Source organism: Micromys minutus (genome assembly GCF_963924665.1).
Source record: "Micromys minutus genome assembly, chromosome: 5".
In the NCBI taxonomy this organism is placed as follows: domain Eukaryota; kingdom Metazoa; phylum Chordata; class Mammalia; order Rodentia; family Muridae; genus Micromys; species Micromys minutus.
Genome location: NC_137974.1, coordinates 83,668,510 through 83,686,306, shown reverse-complemented (window position 1 = coordinate 83,686,306; position 17,797 = coordinate 83,668,510).

Here is a 17,797-nt window from a genome sequence, read left to right as displayed (position 1 = left end):
TGGAGCTTTGAGTAAATTAAAAGTGGGCTTCCATAATTGTCTTGGAATTCATATACCTCTATGAAACACTTGTTTTCAAGTTTTATCTGCTATTTCTGATTTCCTTTTGTCCCTGGCTTCAGTTTTAGTTTGGATCACCATGAAAAATGAGCTAAGTCATCTGATCACCCCACAACCCTACCTACCTGCCAAGCCACCCACCCACCAACTCACTTCTCATGTATTTATTAACTATTTTCATTGAGAAGTATTGTTGGGGTACACAGCGGTTCTCAGATAAACAGAAAGAAAGGAATCAGTCCAAGATAAGCTGGGGCATGTAATTAGACCAGAGCAGAATAAACTTTTAGGGAACCCAGGAGAGAGACTGGACTAAGGACACCAGGTTGGAAACCTGGTGGAGGTTCTTTCATGACCATCGACGTAGTTATCTGACTCACACTCCAGCAATTCTTTTTTCAGATTATAACATATTATACTTGGTTGTTAAGATACCACACACTATGAGTATCCAAGTAACATTCAATAGGTTTTAGGTCACACGATATGCAGTTATTTGGCAGGACGTCATTAGGCAAGACTGACCTAGAACTCACTGTATAGATGAGGGTCATCTCAAACTCTTAGGCATCTTCTTGCCTCAGACTCCCAAGTGTCAGAATGATAGGCACAATATTAGACCATGTTTAAATGGGAAAAAAAGCACATCATCACATTTAGAATAAAATGAGTGAATTCATCTTATTATAAGTGTGGTAATTATAAATTTTACTTTGCATGATTAAGTTGTGTAGTTTGCTCTCTCATTGAGGGCTTGTCATATAAGCCAGGCTCAAGAGATAAAGAACCGGCATTAAAAAAGGATGTGGAAAAGGAGTTGGGAGATGATACTTTCAAGCATTCCTGAGTCACCACTGGTTGCTGTTATGACCAATGAAATAGCTCCAAGTGATAAGAAAGTTTTGGTGTTCCTAAGACACTTTCCATGAGATGGAAGTAATTTCTGGTAGCAGTGCTATATTAACCACCATGTTTTACTCAAAGGGCTCAACTAGTATTGCTAAGGCAGTGCAAACTGAGTTAAAAGTGGATCACCTTTTCTTAGCAGGGATGAAACAGACGAGAACCTAGAGAAGGTCAATCGGGTTGTACATTAATATTCTGTGATGTTTTGCATATGCTTAGCCCAGGGAGTGGCACTATTAGAAGGTGTGGCCTTGTTAGAGTGTGAGTGGCCTTGTTGGAGTAGGTTTGTCACAGTGGGATACCCTAGTAATCGATGCCTGGAAGTCAGTGTTCTGCTAGCAGCCTTCTGATAAAGATTTAGAACTTTCAGCTCCTCCTGAACCATGCCTGCTTGGTCACTGCCATGCTACTGTCTTGATGATAATTGATTGAAACTCTGAACCTGTAAGCCAGCCTTATTAAATGTCCTTATAAGAGTTGGGATAGGGGGTAGGGTGGATGTAATATCAGGGGCTGGTGGATGTGGGAGATAATTTGAGATGTAAAACATAAAATGATTAATTTTTTTAAAAAAAGGAAAAAGTTTTCTTAGTCATGGTGTCTGTTCACAGCAGTAAAACTGTAAGACATACAGTCAGACCAACCACCAGAATTCTTCAAAGAAAGGACCTGTATAGAAACAGCCATCTATCTTCTACCTCTCCTCTTTCTTCCCCGTCTTCCACCACTCCCTCCCTTTCTCCCTCTTCTCTCCTTCTCCTATTTCCTTTTGGGATCTGACTCATTATGTAGTTTAAGTTGGCCTAAAACCTGCTGTGTATCCCATTCTGGTCTCTGATTCAAGATCCTTCTTCAGTGGTACCAGGTTCCTTAGTTTGGGAATTACAGCTATGTATTACTATACTCAGTGCAAGTGCTCTGTGTCTTTAAAAATGATTCTGTCCTAGGGAAGTCAAGACTACAGCAAACAATTGGGTACACAAATATGTTTGTCACTGAGTAAAGTTCTATGTGGCTTTTATTTGCCTTTTTCTCCTACTCATTCCACTGAAATCTATTGAAATCTAAGATGATGTCTACACCTGAAAGAGAAAAGGTATCTTTGGGAAAAACCTGATTTTCTTTTGCTTTTTTTTTAAACAAGTGGAAATGATTGACTGACCAGGAGCAATTCGATTCCTTTCCAAATGTAGCCTTACATAGAACACTGCTGTGTTCTCAGTAATGATCTTTCTTATTTATGTTCCACTAGGGGATATATGGCCAAAATGTACTACCCAATTAAGTCAGGAATACTTTCTATTAGTTTCTATTGATAATTTTAAATAACTGAAGCCATATGGTACTACAAGACAGTCAGTGGGGCTATCACAAAGCAGAGACAATTAGTTTGGATAAAGGCTTGAAATTCTATGAAATTCTATGCTGGTCTGTGTACATTGGAAGAGGCAGAGAAAGCCATACGGGGAAAAATTAAAACATTTGGGTCCTGAGTGAAGGACTGTGAGCTGTTTAATGTCATAATTGTCTGCTGTCTCCTCAATCATCAAACTGAGTGAACCTCTAAGTTGAAATGTCATAAACACTCAGCACAAAGATTTATATAAGCCAGGTATCAGACCTACCCCCAAGCCCTGCCTGCGGCAGGAAGTGGTTGTTATGTCTTACTCAACCTTTGGGAAAAAAAAATAAATCCGGAAATGTGCTTGTTCTGGCTATGATCAAACATTAAGAAGCAATTCTGTTATCCAATGGGATGTTCAGGACCTGTGATAAACAAATATATTTCCTATAAAAAATAACTTAGATCCAAATTCCTTTAGTTGAAAATGGTTAGTGTTAGTCAAGTCTGTTTCAACTGTGTATTTTAACAAAATAGAAGAGAAACATTTCTTGTTAAATTAAATTCCTTTTTATAAAGTCCTTCTATTCTGTGTTCTTTACATTTTGATCATCTTTAAAGAACAGACCCATATGTTTATCAACATCATATTATAAATGTGTCCTACATGCAAATTGTATTTTGTGGTCAGTTATTGCTTAAAATTTCTCTTCCATACAATGTAGTAAGAAAGTCAATGGTTTATATGACTCAATATAATAATTTATTTTCTCATTGCAGAAAAAGTAAAAGCCATTTTTATAGACAATGTGACCAGAGTTGTTTAAGTCAACTCACCAAGTATTAGCAACTGTTTTATCAAATTATCCAACTTTTGTTAATTATAAATCAATGATAATTTAAAAAACTAAAATAGACAAAAGACTGGAATGAACTCTCGATCAAACAGGCTATATAAGTGGTTAACAATATATGAAATATATCTGATACCTTAGTTTCCAGAAAAATTCAGATCAAAACCATGATAAATATAATGTATCATTCTTGTAGTTAGAATTTTAAATGACTGAAAATGCTGACAGTTGATAAAGAACTGAGTCTTTATGGTTCACTTCTGTAGCAATGGTATATTTTGTGCCTGTTATATTGGGAGTTCTATATTAGATATTAATATGGGTAAAGAGCATTAGAGAAAATATCCTTTTATGTGAAAGTCTTGTGTGCTGGTAAGTCCAATGAGATGAAGTAATGCTGACAGGTTACAGGCTAGTGAAAGTGGAGGGTACCAGAAGATACTAAGAAGTCAAAGGAAAGGACAGAAGGCAGGTCAGACAGATTTCAGTTGACTTAACTGTTGACTCTGGGAAGATGAAAATGAATGAGTCAGAGAAAAATAGAAGGGAAGATATTATTGTACACAAATGCAACATGATAGCTCAAGAGAGAGCGCTGTAGACTTAGAGAATGGCAAGCAGCCAGATGGAATCCTGGTAGGTCCAAATGGCAGGCAAGAGACTGTGGGAATGGAGGGAGGGACATATTTTAACCACACAATAGGTATGATATCATACTGAAGTATTTAGTCTTCATCCTGAGTGCAATCAAAATCTAATAAGAATTTTAAAGATGCGAGACAGTCAAATTTATGTTTAGAGAAATCAAGTTTGAGCAGAATTGAAAATTGATTGGGCATATGAAACACTAGTCAATAAACCATTTGAAAAAACTGTATGATTCATAAACAATAACCAACACAGGCCTTCTTCCATCAGAGATGTGGATTTTGATATCAAAGGTTCCACAGGCCCTACTCTCTTTCTGTATGTTTATTTGTTTGTTCTTTTCCTGAAAGTTGTGTGGCACATGACAAAACTGACCCTCTGAGCAAACACTGCATGATCAGCAGATGGCATTGTTTTGTCAAAAGATGATCAGATCAAAATGGTATTTTATCACAAGGAAGCTTCCAAAAGAGATCCTCACCAGCCAAAGCTCCAAGGAGGATGCTTAAATAGGGCTCTTGATCAACTTGCTCTGTGACACACCTCAGTAGAACTTCGGCAGAGTCTATCAGGCGGAGAGGCTGAAGGGTGAAACCAATTTTAAGCATTAGCTCACTCAAGGTGGAAGCAACTTCTAAGGAGATTTTATGAGATCTGGTGACCTTCAAGACCACCAGATGGCTATTTCTATGACCACAGAAATGGTCTGAATATATATGCGAGGTCAGGCAGGCAGAAAGCTAACACTGTCATGGTTTATCAGTTTAGAACAAAAGCAAGTCACAGATTGGTGGAGATAAAAGTAATCTACATTTTAAATGTGACTGTCCAGAGTCTAGGGACACATATGTATGCACAAGGTCCCCAGAGCTGGAGGAGTCGTAGAGGATGGTCTGCTTTGTTAGAATAGATTCCAAAGGAAAACAAACAATCAAATAATCAAACCAACCAACAAAAGAAACCCCACAGTATCAACATGAAAATATGGTGGACATTATATTGGTTTCGCCCCCTTTCTATTCCATTAAATCAACTGCTAGTGCTAACATTGGCTGAACCAGTCAAAAAACAAAACAAAAAAGGGGGGGGGGGAATTCTGAAAAGTGTAATTGTAGTTACCAGTCCAACATTCTCTAAAGCAGCAGAACAAGGCTTCTTGATGGAGGTTTAGGGTCACAAAGGAAGGACTTACCTCTTCAGCTAGTCTTGGCTTGTATGTCCTTAGGTTAACAAAAAACTCCTTATCCTGCTCATCTATCTGCTTCCAAAGAGAAGAATACATGATATCTCATAGAGGTCTTATGAGGATCAAAGATTTCCTGAGTGCCTAATAATATACCCCTAATTTATAAATGTAGCTCAAAAAGTATTGTGTAGTTCATTCAGTGGGAATTACACTTGTGTTTTGATACATAGAGGGTGAACAATGACCTTTTGCTGAAGAAGGAAAAGGTTCCTTTAGTTCTGTTTAAAAACCAGTTCTCAGACTGCTTTGCTTGCTTAGAGTTGATCTCATCACTGCAGAAAGATTAAGTCTTGGATGGGTGGTCGGCTTAGACGGGATTTCAAGGAGGCAGAAAAAGCAGTACGACTACCTAGTGGTGCTATTAACCCTGGTATAGGAGCAACGATCACCGACACAGTGGAACCTTCAGAGAGAAAGCCCTCCTTAAACAGTGGCAATCACAGTGACGGGGAGAACATGGCTTTACCACACTCCTTAGCCCACTGCCTCTATCTAATGATGAAACAAAATCCATCATTAGTTTCTCAGCAGCCAAGTCATTGGCCCTCCAAATTCATATGTATGTCAGGACCTTTCCGTGGTATTCTTCCTTCCTGACTCTCTCCACTTGAATAATTATTTTTCTCCTCATATATCTATTTTCCTCCCTCTTTGAATCTGAATCCAGGGTATCTTTTCTTTGTGAGTTAATGTTTAGCTATGCTAGGTTACCTAGGCTGACCAGCAGCTCACCATCATCTGACTTTAGCCTCACAAATATCTGTGATAACAAGTACATGGACTTCTGGAGGATTCTCCAGAACACCTAGAAAATGTACTGGACATTTCAAATTCTGAAAAATGAAAGGATTGTGTAATAACCTGAGTTTTATTCCCATTTCTCCTTGATCAAGAGGATACAGTTTAGTTTATGTTGTTGTGTTTTGTTCTTGTTGTTATTATTATTTTTTCTTTTTAGGGCATTGAAAGTAGTTCAAAGGTAGAATTTGAGGGCCTGGGGCAGATTCATGTAGGAGAATTCGTGCATGCAATCATGGACCAGCAACAGATTGCCAGGTTAGACATCTGAGTGATATTAAGTTTGACTTTTTAGGAAAATAATAATCGAAGAGGGGTCTGGTTATTTTCATACCCTTTGAGGCACCTCTGGGACTTCTCTGCGGCAATTCCCCCCAGTGCATGGGTTTTTCTGCAGAAAAGTGAAGTGGACACATGAGTCTAACATTAGAGGAGAAATGGTCTCCACCAGACCCGGAAGAACATGGACAATGAAAGTGGAGGTGATCTAAAGCAAAGCATATGGGGTACAGAGTTTATTATCAGGTAGAAGAAAACAGGGAGAGAAGAACAGAATAATAGGAGTATTAAAAACAGAACAAAATAAAACAAACGCCAAAAAAATGCCAACCATTTAATGGTAGTGAAACTGAGGGTAGGTAAGCCTCTGAGGGAGGAAGAGGCAAACACATCAACTGTGACCGTGCTGAAGAGCAAAAGAACATGTTGGTTTTGTCTGGGAGGACTGATGGGGACCAGGACACAGAATGTTCAGTGGATTGGCAGAAATGTGAAGTCATTTGAAAGTAGGTGACAGGGAAATTTACAGAGGCTGTGTTTAGGAGATGTCTCTGGGATAATTTACTTAGAAGTCAGAGCAAGCACAGAGGAGAGAGTCACTCCTCCTGAGCAAACACATCCAGGTCTGTTGCTGGTAGACATGTCCGGTGCACTGGCTGTGAAGCTGAGGCTGAGGATGGGGCAACCACATCAAAGCCGAGATAGTGAACTTTATTATAAATAATTCCATCCACCACCCCACCGAGATTCCAAAGTATTTCAGGCTGTCCGAAGAGTTCTACACCGAAACCACAAAATAGCCTAGGGTTGTCATGGCCATCTGAGGCTGAGTACAAATGAGATTATCCCCCGTGTCACTCCATTCACTGACCCCAGGTCTCTCCAGGAACATCAAATCCCTTTAATATCTGCAGAGAAGGTTCCATCTGGGAGTGTTTATACGTTTTAGTGATAGCCTTAGGCTGAGATAGATGGTAATATCTACCGAAATGAGATTCACTGGCACAGGAAATTCCAATGGTGGTGCTTTTCTAGGCCCCTGGTCTTCAAACTGGTTCAAGTATGTGTTAACTATGTGAACAAATTAGGCACACCATGCAGATAATGGTCAGACAGTCAAGATCATGTTGACTGCTGTCTAACTCGAATCTCCACTTTCAGGAATGTTGCTTGGGAAGACCCTCTAGTGAATTACAGTTCATGGGCTGCTGATCTGCTATTAATATAATTTCTGCTGCCCTTTGAGCTTTTAGACCCACATGTGTAATTCCTCCAGAATATTCAGTATGTTATCTGAAAGGTCTCTCAACGCCACCGCCTCAATGTGAAACAGACTACACACAGATGAACAAAGGGAATTTAACTTTCATAAGTTGGTTTTAAAAATGCATTTACTTTGACTGCCCTGAAAGAATCTTTAAAAAAAAAAGATGAAAAGCATCTTTAGCATGCCAAAAACATCTGGTTTCATATTTTCAGACCAAAAGGAAATTGCACGAAGACTAAAATCTTATGTTTTGATTTATATTATTATTGGAGGGCTGAGAAGCTGCCGCTCACCAAGTAGAATTTTACGATGATAAATAAATAAGGAAAACAATCTGACAAAACATGTCATGGAACATGAGCTCATAAAACCCAGAAGGCATTGTTGTCCTCAGCATAGGACAGCAGCATGTCCAGAGGAAATTTTGTCTTCTGCAGTAAATCATGCTTCAATCAAGACCCTCTCTGAGAGTTTAGTGTTTGTGTGTGTGTGTGTGTGTGTGTGTGTGTGTGTGTATGTGTGTGTGTTTGTGTATGTGTATGTGTGTGCACATGCGTGTGCGCACCTTTGTGTGTGTAGGTTGCTCTGTAAGAAGTAGTGTCTCAAAGTAGCATGTTACAAATAGTGATGTTGGTGATGGTAATTTCTGAAAGTGACAAAGCAGTCAGGGAAGAAAGAAAAGTCTGGCACGGGTGAGACAGCTTTCATTTCTTCAGCAGCACACCTTTCCCTTCCCTAAAACTCCAGGCAAGAACTGGAGAATGCTTGGTTTTCAGTCCTTGGTGATCCCCATGGCTGGCTGTAGATAGAAGCTCCTTTCATCCCCGACAGGAGCACTCTTTGCTAGTATCTTCTTATGTTCCAAGGCACGGTATGCTCAGGTGAGGCAATGCAAAGACAATAAGATCACAGCTATTGTTCACTGAGATGCACACTGCAGGCTTTCCATCTGCCACTGAGACCATCTCTTGCTGCACTTCAGCATTGATTGTATTTTTAGGGGGACACTTTTCATAGTAGATCTTATAAGTTGATTTACTTCAAACTACGGGAGGAGATAAACCGAGGCAGATATGTAGACAATTTTATGTCCAATCTTCCCCAGGCTTTGGAGTGCTGATGGAGGAAATATTTAACTCCCCTGCCTCCAGATACATCAACCATTCTGCTCACATGCCACAGAATGCTTTCAGTGGTAATAACTGTCACTCGGCTTTTGGTCTCTCTGACAGTGAGCCCCACACCAAAATGAGATCAGTTAGCACATTAAGCAATGCATTCCAAATATTAGGTGGCTTCCCGATGGAGTCCTGATGGAATTTAAAATACATATATATCTGATATTAACAGGTAAAGTATTCAATCAAATGGTTTTGTTGCTAAAACTCAATATTCCACCATCAGACAAGAGGCCGGGAGAATGCAGAACAGTTGTGGAAAAATTCCGGAACTTTCAGCTAAGATGCAGCTGCCATCAAAAACATTCTGAGGCACATTGTTGATTTAAGAGGAAGCCCACAGAGTATTTGGAACTTTTATTTTCCCAGAATCTGCTCAGATTTGGGTATGACCATTTCCCTTGTGATTTTTTTCCCCTCCTTGCCTCTGCCTGCATGTGTTCAAGAATTAATTTCAGGCTGTAGCTCTCTAAAAAAAAAATAAAAAAATAAAAATAAATCACTAGCCATCCATTTCATTTACTGGGTCAACTGACTTTATATCAGCCATGATTAGACTTGGGGCAGTTGTCCCTTTCTTTTGTGACAAGAACGTTGCTTTTTGTAAGTAAGAAGGTAGAGCTGTTTCACTTCCTCCTGCACGCATCCATGTGTGTGGAAAAGGTAACATCCCGTCTTTGGTGCTACTGGGAATTACTCCTGGCATGTTTTGACTCATTATGTTGAATCTTAATCAGCTGATGGAAAAGAATTTAGTTTCATCAGCTGATGAAGGCTTAGGGTAATGAGTGAAAACATTCTGATAGGTTCTCAGCAGCCATACATGGGAGTGGAGTGCTTCGCCTGACATGTTGTCTCTTACTGCTGTCCAACGAATGATTTTCTGGTCTCTATATTTAACAGCATGGGGCAACCACACCACGGCATGGGATGGGAAGGGGTTAGAGGGTCACAAGCATGATCTTTTTGGAGGATGGTGTATCATGTTTATCCTTACTACATTTTATAGCATGAAAACTCGTACAGCATGAATGTGTAGTTGCAGCCATTTTGATTTTAGGATATAGTCTAAAGCATGTGTTGCATCCTCAGGACTGGGCAACACTTACTACACATCTATTTCCAGAACAATTTCATCTTTTAAACAGGAAACTCTATTATACTGCAGGTCTTCATTCCTTTGCTCTGCCACTGGTGACTAGCAATTTATTTTCTGTTTCCACAAGCTGGACTTTTCCAGGTGCCCATATCACTCAACAGATGTTCTTTCTGCCTGGTTCATTTCATTTAACACAGTGTCCTCACATTTCACCCATGTTGTGGCTGATGTCAAAATCCCTTGCCTAATTGCAGCCATTGTATACTGTCCTATCCACATTACAGGTGAACTTCTTGTCAGTTGTGAATAAAGCTGAGGTCAGCATCCATGTAGGAATGTCTTTTTAAGACTTTGTTTACAGTGTGTGTGTGTGTGTGTGTGTGTGTGTGTGTGCTTCAAATTACATTAGATTCTTTTCCATTTTCTAGCCTGGTGAGTGACTGATCCTCCCCACTATGAACCCACTATCTAGGATGAGGCCTGCATTTAATGCTGTAGCCTAGTCTCTCAACCCTTCCCTGTGCCACAACCAAACTTTGGGCTTCCACTAAGACCAACAAACCTGCTCCTGGCCCATGGGACCCTCTCACAGCACACCCACTTCTCCCACCAGTCAGACCCTTTACATCCTTCTCTGATTTTAGCCTAATCCTTCCCTTCATTCACCTTTCTCAACAGTCAGATCTATTCCCATACTCTACACTTACACCAGGATTCACAGTACACACAGCCCAGTGGCTTGTGTTTACCAGCATCATCTCGAAATTCTAGGCCCAACCTGAATACATATCTATTTCACAAATACTTGTAAGTCTTATAAGCAGACCAGCCATGTTTATTGCTAGTCTGCTTATAAGAGCAAGGAAATGAAAACCATGTGTCTTTCAAATGATGGATGAGTAGTAAATATATGTATATATACTATGGAATATGACCAGTGAAAAATAAGATCATGAAATTTGCAGATAAAAAAGGATGGAATTAGAAATTATCTCATTGATTATGGTAGCCTTCATTTTAACTAGAGAGAGACATGTTGCGTGTTTTCTCATTGAAAGGTCCTAGATCTGAATCATTAGCTGAGAGTGCTTAGCCTCAAGTAAGTACAAAATCCTGGAAAATAAAAAGAGACTGTTGTGGGGGAGTGGGTGGGTGTGGGTGTGGAAAAATAGGGAGGGGAGATAGCAGAGTGCAAATATAGGGGACTCATTAATCAGGAAGAGGGAGATAACTGGATAAGGGAGTCTAAAACAATAGTAAATGTGTCTGCAAAAGTCACAACAAACTATGCTATTAGTTATCTGACTGAAATAGCTGTAATACACATAAGTTGGTTTATAAATATACTTACCTAGTTTAAAGGAAAATTTTACATTGGTTATTCAAAGAGTTACATGCTAACAAATCCAGGCACAAGAAGCTGTCTTCTGAGTTGTTGGTCAGAGCTATCCAAGAGACCCCAAAATATTATAGCCCTTTGCTATTGGCTTTGTTTGTTGCCCATTCCTATGTTTCCAGCAGAGGTAGAATGTAAGTTCCTATTGCTGAAGACACCATACACTTACAAATTATACACATATATGATGATTTACACACATGTGCATTTAAGAACAATTAATGGAGAAACAGGTCATGAATTTGCAATAGAGAAAGGTGGGGCTACATGAGAGGTTTAGGAGGGGAAAATAATGTAAGTATATTATAACCTCCATATATCATTAAGCAAAGAAACCTTACGGTGGTGGTAGCAACAAAATTTGAGGGTGCTTGTGGTACACAAGGCCTTGGATGTGTCTAAGATTCACAGGCTGACATTGAAGACATCCCAGGTTCTGTACTGTATGGTAGCTTCTTGTTAGTTACTATTAGATTGTTATTTTCATGCAAAAAAGATACTTACACAAAAATATGACTCAAATGTACAGTCCAGGTTTGAAGTATTTTATCAAGGAAACAACGATTGACCTCCCCCCTTCTTTCTTTTACTCCCCCTCCTTCTCTTTCTCCTCTCTCTCTCTCTCTCTCTCTCTCTCTCTCTCTCTCTCTCTCTCCCTACCCTACTCCCTCTCTCTATGATATGTGTTTGTGGTGTGTGTCTTTGTTATGTGTATGTCTGTGGTGTGTATGTGTATGTCTGTATGTCTCTGTGCATATATCTCTGTGTGTTTGTGTGTCTCTGTGCATGTGTGTTTCTGTGGTGTGGTATGTAAATAGAGAACAAGTTGTTGTCATAGAAAGATACTTCTTCAGTATCCAGTTCAGTCATGGCAGTATGTGAGAAGATAATACTCACCCTGTTACAACTGATCATTTTTATGTGTGCCCATAGTACCCTCTCCTTATCATTTTATTTTTTTCAAATCTTCTTAGTTCAGGAGCACAATCAGAAATCCATTTAAAAAATAAGACGGAATTACGAAATTGAAGTGTTTGGAGGCCATAGGCTGAATATGATCATATTTCATTGCATATATGCATAACATTTTCAAAGATTTAAAAATAAAGAAATCTACTCAAAAAAAAAAAAAAAAAAAAAAAAAAGGATGGGATGGTCCTCCACTATCTCTTTTGATTAATTTTGGCTGAAAGACTATTTTATTAGAAGTTGGCTTGGAAAAATCCAGCTATTTACTTTGAAGTTCTGTTTATCTTTGTTGCTGAGACGTGTTTCTTGCATGCAGTAGAATGATGGCTCATTTGGGCTGGAGTTTTTCTTCGTATCTTCTGTAGTGCTGGATATATATGCTTAAATTTGGTTCTGTCATGGAATATTTTGTTTCCTCAGTCTATGCTTATGAATAGTTTTGCTGGGTATTACAATCTGGGTTTGTATTTGTGATCTTTTAGGGACTGCAGTTTTAGAGTCTGTTGAGAAGTCAGATACAATGCTGATAGATCTGCCTATACATTTTTACTTGTTTTTTCCCCTTGCAATTTTTAATATTCTTTCTTGGTTCTGTATATTTAGTGTTTTGATCCAAAAGATGCCCCACCATATCATAAAGACACTTGCTCAACTATGTTCATAGCAGATTTATTTATTACAACCAGAAACTGGAAACAACCTAGATATTCCTCAACTGAAGACTGGAAAAAGAAAATGTGGTACATTTACACAATAAAATATTATTGAGCTATTAAAAATAATGGCATTGTGAAATTTACTGTCAAATGTATGGAACTAGAAAAAAATCACCCTCACTGAGGTAATCAAGTCCAGAATGGCAAACACAAAAAAAGCGATTGAAGTAACTTATAAGTAGATACTAGCCATACAATGTAGGGCAGCCGTGCTACAGACCCTTGGAAATTAAGTAATAAGGAGGACCAAGGAAGGATGGTTCAATCTCACACAGAAGGGGAAATAAAATTAGTCTGGGATGGAGGGAGGGAGAAAACCCAGTGGGAGATGGGGTGGGAGGGAACAGGAGGGTTTAAGTGTGGGGAGGATGGAGGGAGAGTGAAATGGAATTGGTGGGATGAGCTAAAAATCTTGGACAATGGAAAGTCCCAAGAATCTATGAGGGTGACCCTCAGTTAGTCTCCTGGCAATAGGGGATATGGAACCTGAAATGGCTACTTTCTATAACCAGGCAAAACTTTCATTGTAGGTCCTGGGACACCAACTCCACCACAAAACCTTTGACCCAAACTTTGTCCTGCTTGCAAGATGTGCGGGAATAAAAATGAAGCAGAAATTGAGGGAAGAGCCAACCAATGACTGGCCTTACTTAAGTCTCATGCATGAGAGATATCCAGCCCTATTAGTGCTATTCTGCTAGTCTTACAGATAGGAGCCTAGCATAGCTGTCATCTTTTCATCAGCTTCACCTAGAAGCTTATGAGAACAGATGAAGCTACCCACAGCCAAACATTAAGTGTAGCTCAGGGAATCTTGTGAAAGGGTGAGGAAGGATTGAAGGATCCAGAGAAGTCAAGAATACCACAGGAAAGCCTACAAAATTAACTAAGCTTGGGCCATAGGTACTCACAGAAACTGAACTACAAACCAGAGAGCATGCCCGTAATGGATATAGGTCTCTTACATATATGTAGCAGGCATTCAAATTAGTCTTCATGTGGGTCCCCTAATAGCAGGAGCAGAGACTGTCTCTGATTCTGTTGCTTGATTTTGGATCCCTGTCCCCTAACTGGGTTGCCTTACCTGGCCTCAATAAGAAAATTTCCTAGTCCTACTGTAAGTTGATATACCAAGGCTGGTGGATATCTAAGGAGGCCTCCTATTCTCTGAAGAGGAAGGAAAGAAAGGAGGAAGAGGAAGCATGACCAGGTGTAAGTGAATGAATGAATGAATGAATGAATAATAAAGAAATATATGAGAATGGAATCTACAAAAACACAGAGGACCTTCTGTACACAGCCAGGGATGCCCCTCACCCCTAAGAGCACTGTCAATAGTTCAAGTATAAAGTAGCAAGATCTGGTCCAGGTCTGAGAATGTGTTAAATAGACTGTAAGTGGGTAACTGGAGTGATGCCGGCATGTTGTTTTTTTATAAGCTGAGCGACATGTGCTGCCAGAGACAGAGTCACTAAAGAACATGGGCACCTAAGAGGCTTCATCAAACCCGTGCCTCATGGCATTCAGCAGAGGAGCCAGAGGCTGTTTATTCCAGTTGCTCAGAGGTAGAACTGGATGTAGGGGGTAGTGGGAGTGGCTAAGCATGCCTTATTGAAGAGCAGACCTTTGTTAATTACGAGTGGAGGTAGGTTTTGTAAGCTTTTCTCATGTGCAGTCTTCAGGGTCTGGCTACAGTAGATGCCACATAAACCTGGACTTCACCACTGCTTTTTTTACTCCTTCACTGTGGAATGCTATCCCAGAACTCATGACTTCTAACTGTGGGAGAAGACACCTAGTTTCTCTGGTCTTGTGCAGTTCTCCACTCACTGCCCTAATTGGTGCAAGGCCTGTGACATGCTATTTCAGAATTTTGCACTAATATTCCATTCAAATAGTTTAATCCTTTCCCTTTCCCTTCTACTGGTCCTTCTGGAGGCTCAGTATTTAGTGTTCATTCATCTCTATAGCTCCTGGCAGGCACAGTAGCCAACAATTGATTAATTGAATTGACATATTGCAAAAAGTAGCCTTCCAAAAACATTATAGGGCACACTCCAGAGGCTGAGGCAGGGAGCATGGGAGTCCTAGCCAGCAGAGAGTGCATAGCCTCAAAACAGACAACAAGGAAGTCCGTGGGGGGGATCCTGTGGATGTACTTTATAATGACAAAAAAATGTCCCTTGCCATTCTTTTAATGAATCACTGCATTTATGAAGAAAGGTTCATGTTTAAAAAGAAGCAATATAAAATTTATATGTCATTTGTTTTGGTTTCTGAAGGAGTCATTCCAGCCCTGGCTATTCTGAAACTCCCTCTGTAACAGACCATGCCTCTGAACTTCTGGGTGTCTACATTTCAGGGATAGGATTGAGAGGTGCACACCCCAGAACCTGCCTTGTCTCAAAGCCTTTATGACCTTAATTTTCTCTGTTCATAGGCTAGGTTCATTTCCCTTCTAGAATGCAATTAATTATGCCCTCTTCTAGGTTTAAACGAGACCCTGAAAACCCTTGAGCTCCCCTTTTCTAGTTTACCTTCTTTTTCCTTCTGCCAGTCACCTCAACTCTCTTTCATTTTCTTCTCTTCCTCTTTACCCCTGTCTTTGACCCTTTTCCATCTCCCCTGTCTCTCCTCCTCTTCTTCCTCTCTCCCCCTGATTTCTCCTCCCTTCTCATCTTCCCCCCTCTTGTCACTCCTTCCCTCCCCTTTCCAACCCTTCCTCTTCTTTCCTCTCATCTCCCCCTTCCTCTTTCCTCTTAGTGTTTCTCCCATTCCCTCTCCCTTGCCCTCTCCTCTCCCCTTCCATCTACTGTTTCCCTCCCTCTCCTCTTCTCCACTCCCCTCTCTTCCATATTTCTCCACGGCCTTTCTTCCTTTTTGCATTTTTTTTTCTAGATGAACTCAGGAGCTGTGTACACCAGGTTCACCCCTGAGAACCATGCAATCAGCTTACAAGGAAAGTTCCAGAATGTTTCAAGCAAATGCATTATTTGTGCCAGGCCGGGCCAGGCCATGGTTTACAGCTGTCATTGGCTTTAGGCAGCCTGTGGGCCACCACAGGTTAGACTGGCCTACAACTCTGCATACCGCTCCTTCTGCATTATACATATTATTTTATTAAGAACTTATATTTGCTGTGGGTGGATTATGGCCAGGCATGCTGCATGTGTGAATACTGGAGTGGAGTTTTCAGTAGTCCCTCTACCGGGGGGTGGGGGGGGTGGGGGGGGCTGAACTCAGGGTGTCTCATGCTTGGCATCAGGTATCTTTATCCACCGAGGCAACTCATTGCCCCTAAGGTATTTTTTTTCTAATCTAAAGAACATAAGGAATATGGAAATAAAGAACTCCTCTATTTTACCCCTTTCTGCGGCAACTCTATTGCAGGCATCCAGTGCATTCTGAAGCAGGAGAATGTGTGTACTTAAGCTATCTCGGTCCCCTTCAAATCCACCCAAACAGCCAGTGTAGTAATCTCCTCTCCCCTTTTTAAAGGATGAATCTCCTGTCCACTCCAGAAGCATCTCCACTTTTAGCCTAGTGCAGTCACCTTCCATTCACATGCTGGAAAATTATTTCTCTAAACATTTCCATGTCAAAGGAACTCACTTCCCAATGCAAATCAGACCATGTTGGTGTCTTTTCCTGAATCCATACATTCGGCTTTCGTTGAAGTCGAACTGAAATTGTCTCTGGTGCCTTGTGTCGCCCTAGCCCCACAGTTCTGTCTGGTGGCATGCTCTCTGTTTCTCTCAGGAAGTCAGTCTCTTCATAAGCTTTCTCCTCCCCAAGCAACCAGTGCTCTGCTCAGATATACTTTCTACTTCCTCAACTTCCTTTCTTACCAGCCTAATTCCATCCCGACTTTCAAGATGTCACTTTGTAAGGGAAAAACAAGTCAGTTTATAATGAACTAATTGTGTTCCATTTAACTGTTTTATTGACTAGTTATCGGAGCCAGGCAGTCATTCTGCACAGAGACACTCAGAGCAGAGGGGAGACACATTCTACGCTTTGTACTAGGAATCCAGTGGAGAAGGAAAATAAGGTCACTGCCAAGCTGAAATGATACAGGAGTCCAGTCATTTATTCACCTGGTACTTGGGGCACATTGTGCAAATGCTCCGTGTATACTGCCTGCTGCGATGGTTAGATAAGGGGGCGGTATTAGCTTGATGCTTTCATGTCTATCAGTTCTTCATCTTGCACTTTGCACCTTCAATTCAGCTTCAGTTTATGATAATAGGTACATATATAAATTTTGTGTGCACACAACACTTCCTTATTTTCATATAAACAGAAACTCAAGACTATATTCTGGTTCAAACGCTAGCTCTGCAGATTTTTCTTTTATAACATTTTACCATGTTCCTAAGCAGAGCACAAGCAAGGTTGGGAGACGCATACATAATTAGCCAGCCATGGGTTCTGGGATTTCTATGTGAACAAGTTTATTAAGCAAGTGGGTTTTATAACTAGAACCAGCTAACGCATTGAACATGGCCTTTCTTCAGGAACAATATGAGGACACTGTCGTAAATGTCATGTTATTACCCATCAAACCACGCCAACAAAATTGCCAGTCTCATGGTCAACTAGAACTATTTCAAAGCCTTGACATTTCAAGTTGGAAATCTGAAACATGATAGCAGGCCGGGCAATATGTAGTTTGTGAAGCTGCAACCTTCCCTATCATAGTTCCACAGGGGACATTGGCAACTCCTTCACAGTCCTGTGGGTTCTCATAGATTTACCAGTGTGTGTGTGTGTGTGTGTGTGTGTGTGTGTGTACTGGCACACTTGTTTAAAAGATTGTCTCATTCCTGAGATTACTAAGTAACCTTCTGGAGGCTTATGGGATAGAAAATGGGTTCTGAGTTGGGCAATCCAAAGCAATATCTACTTGGGAACAAAATGTGCCTGTCAGTGAAGAACAGAGTAAATAAATGTCCATAGCCAAACAAACCAGCAGTTACAGTGCACTTCTTATAGGCACAGAAAAAAGTCCTGAAATTTATATAAAATTTATAAAGTTC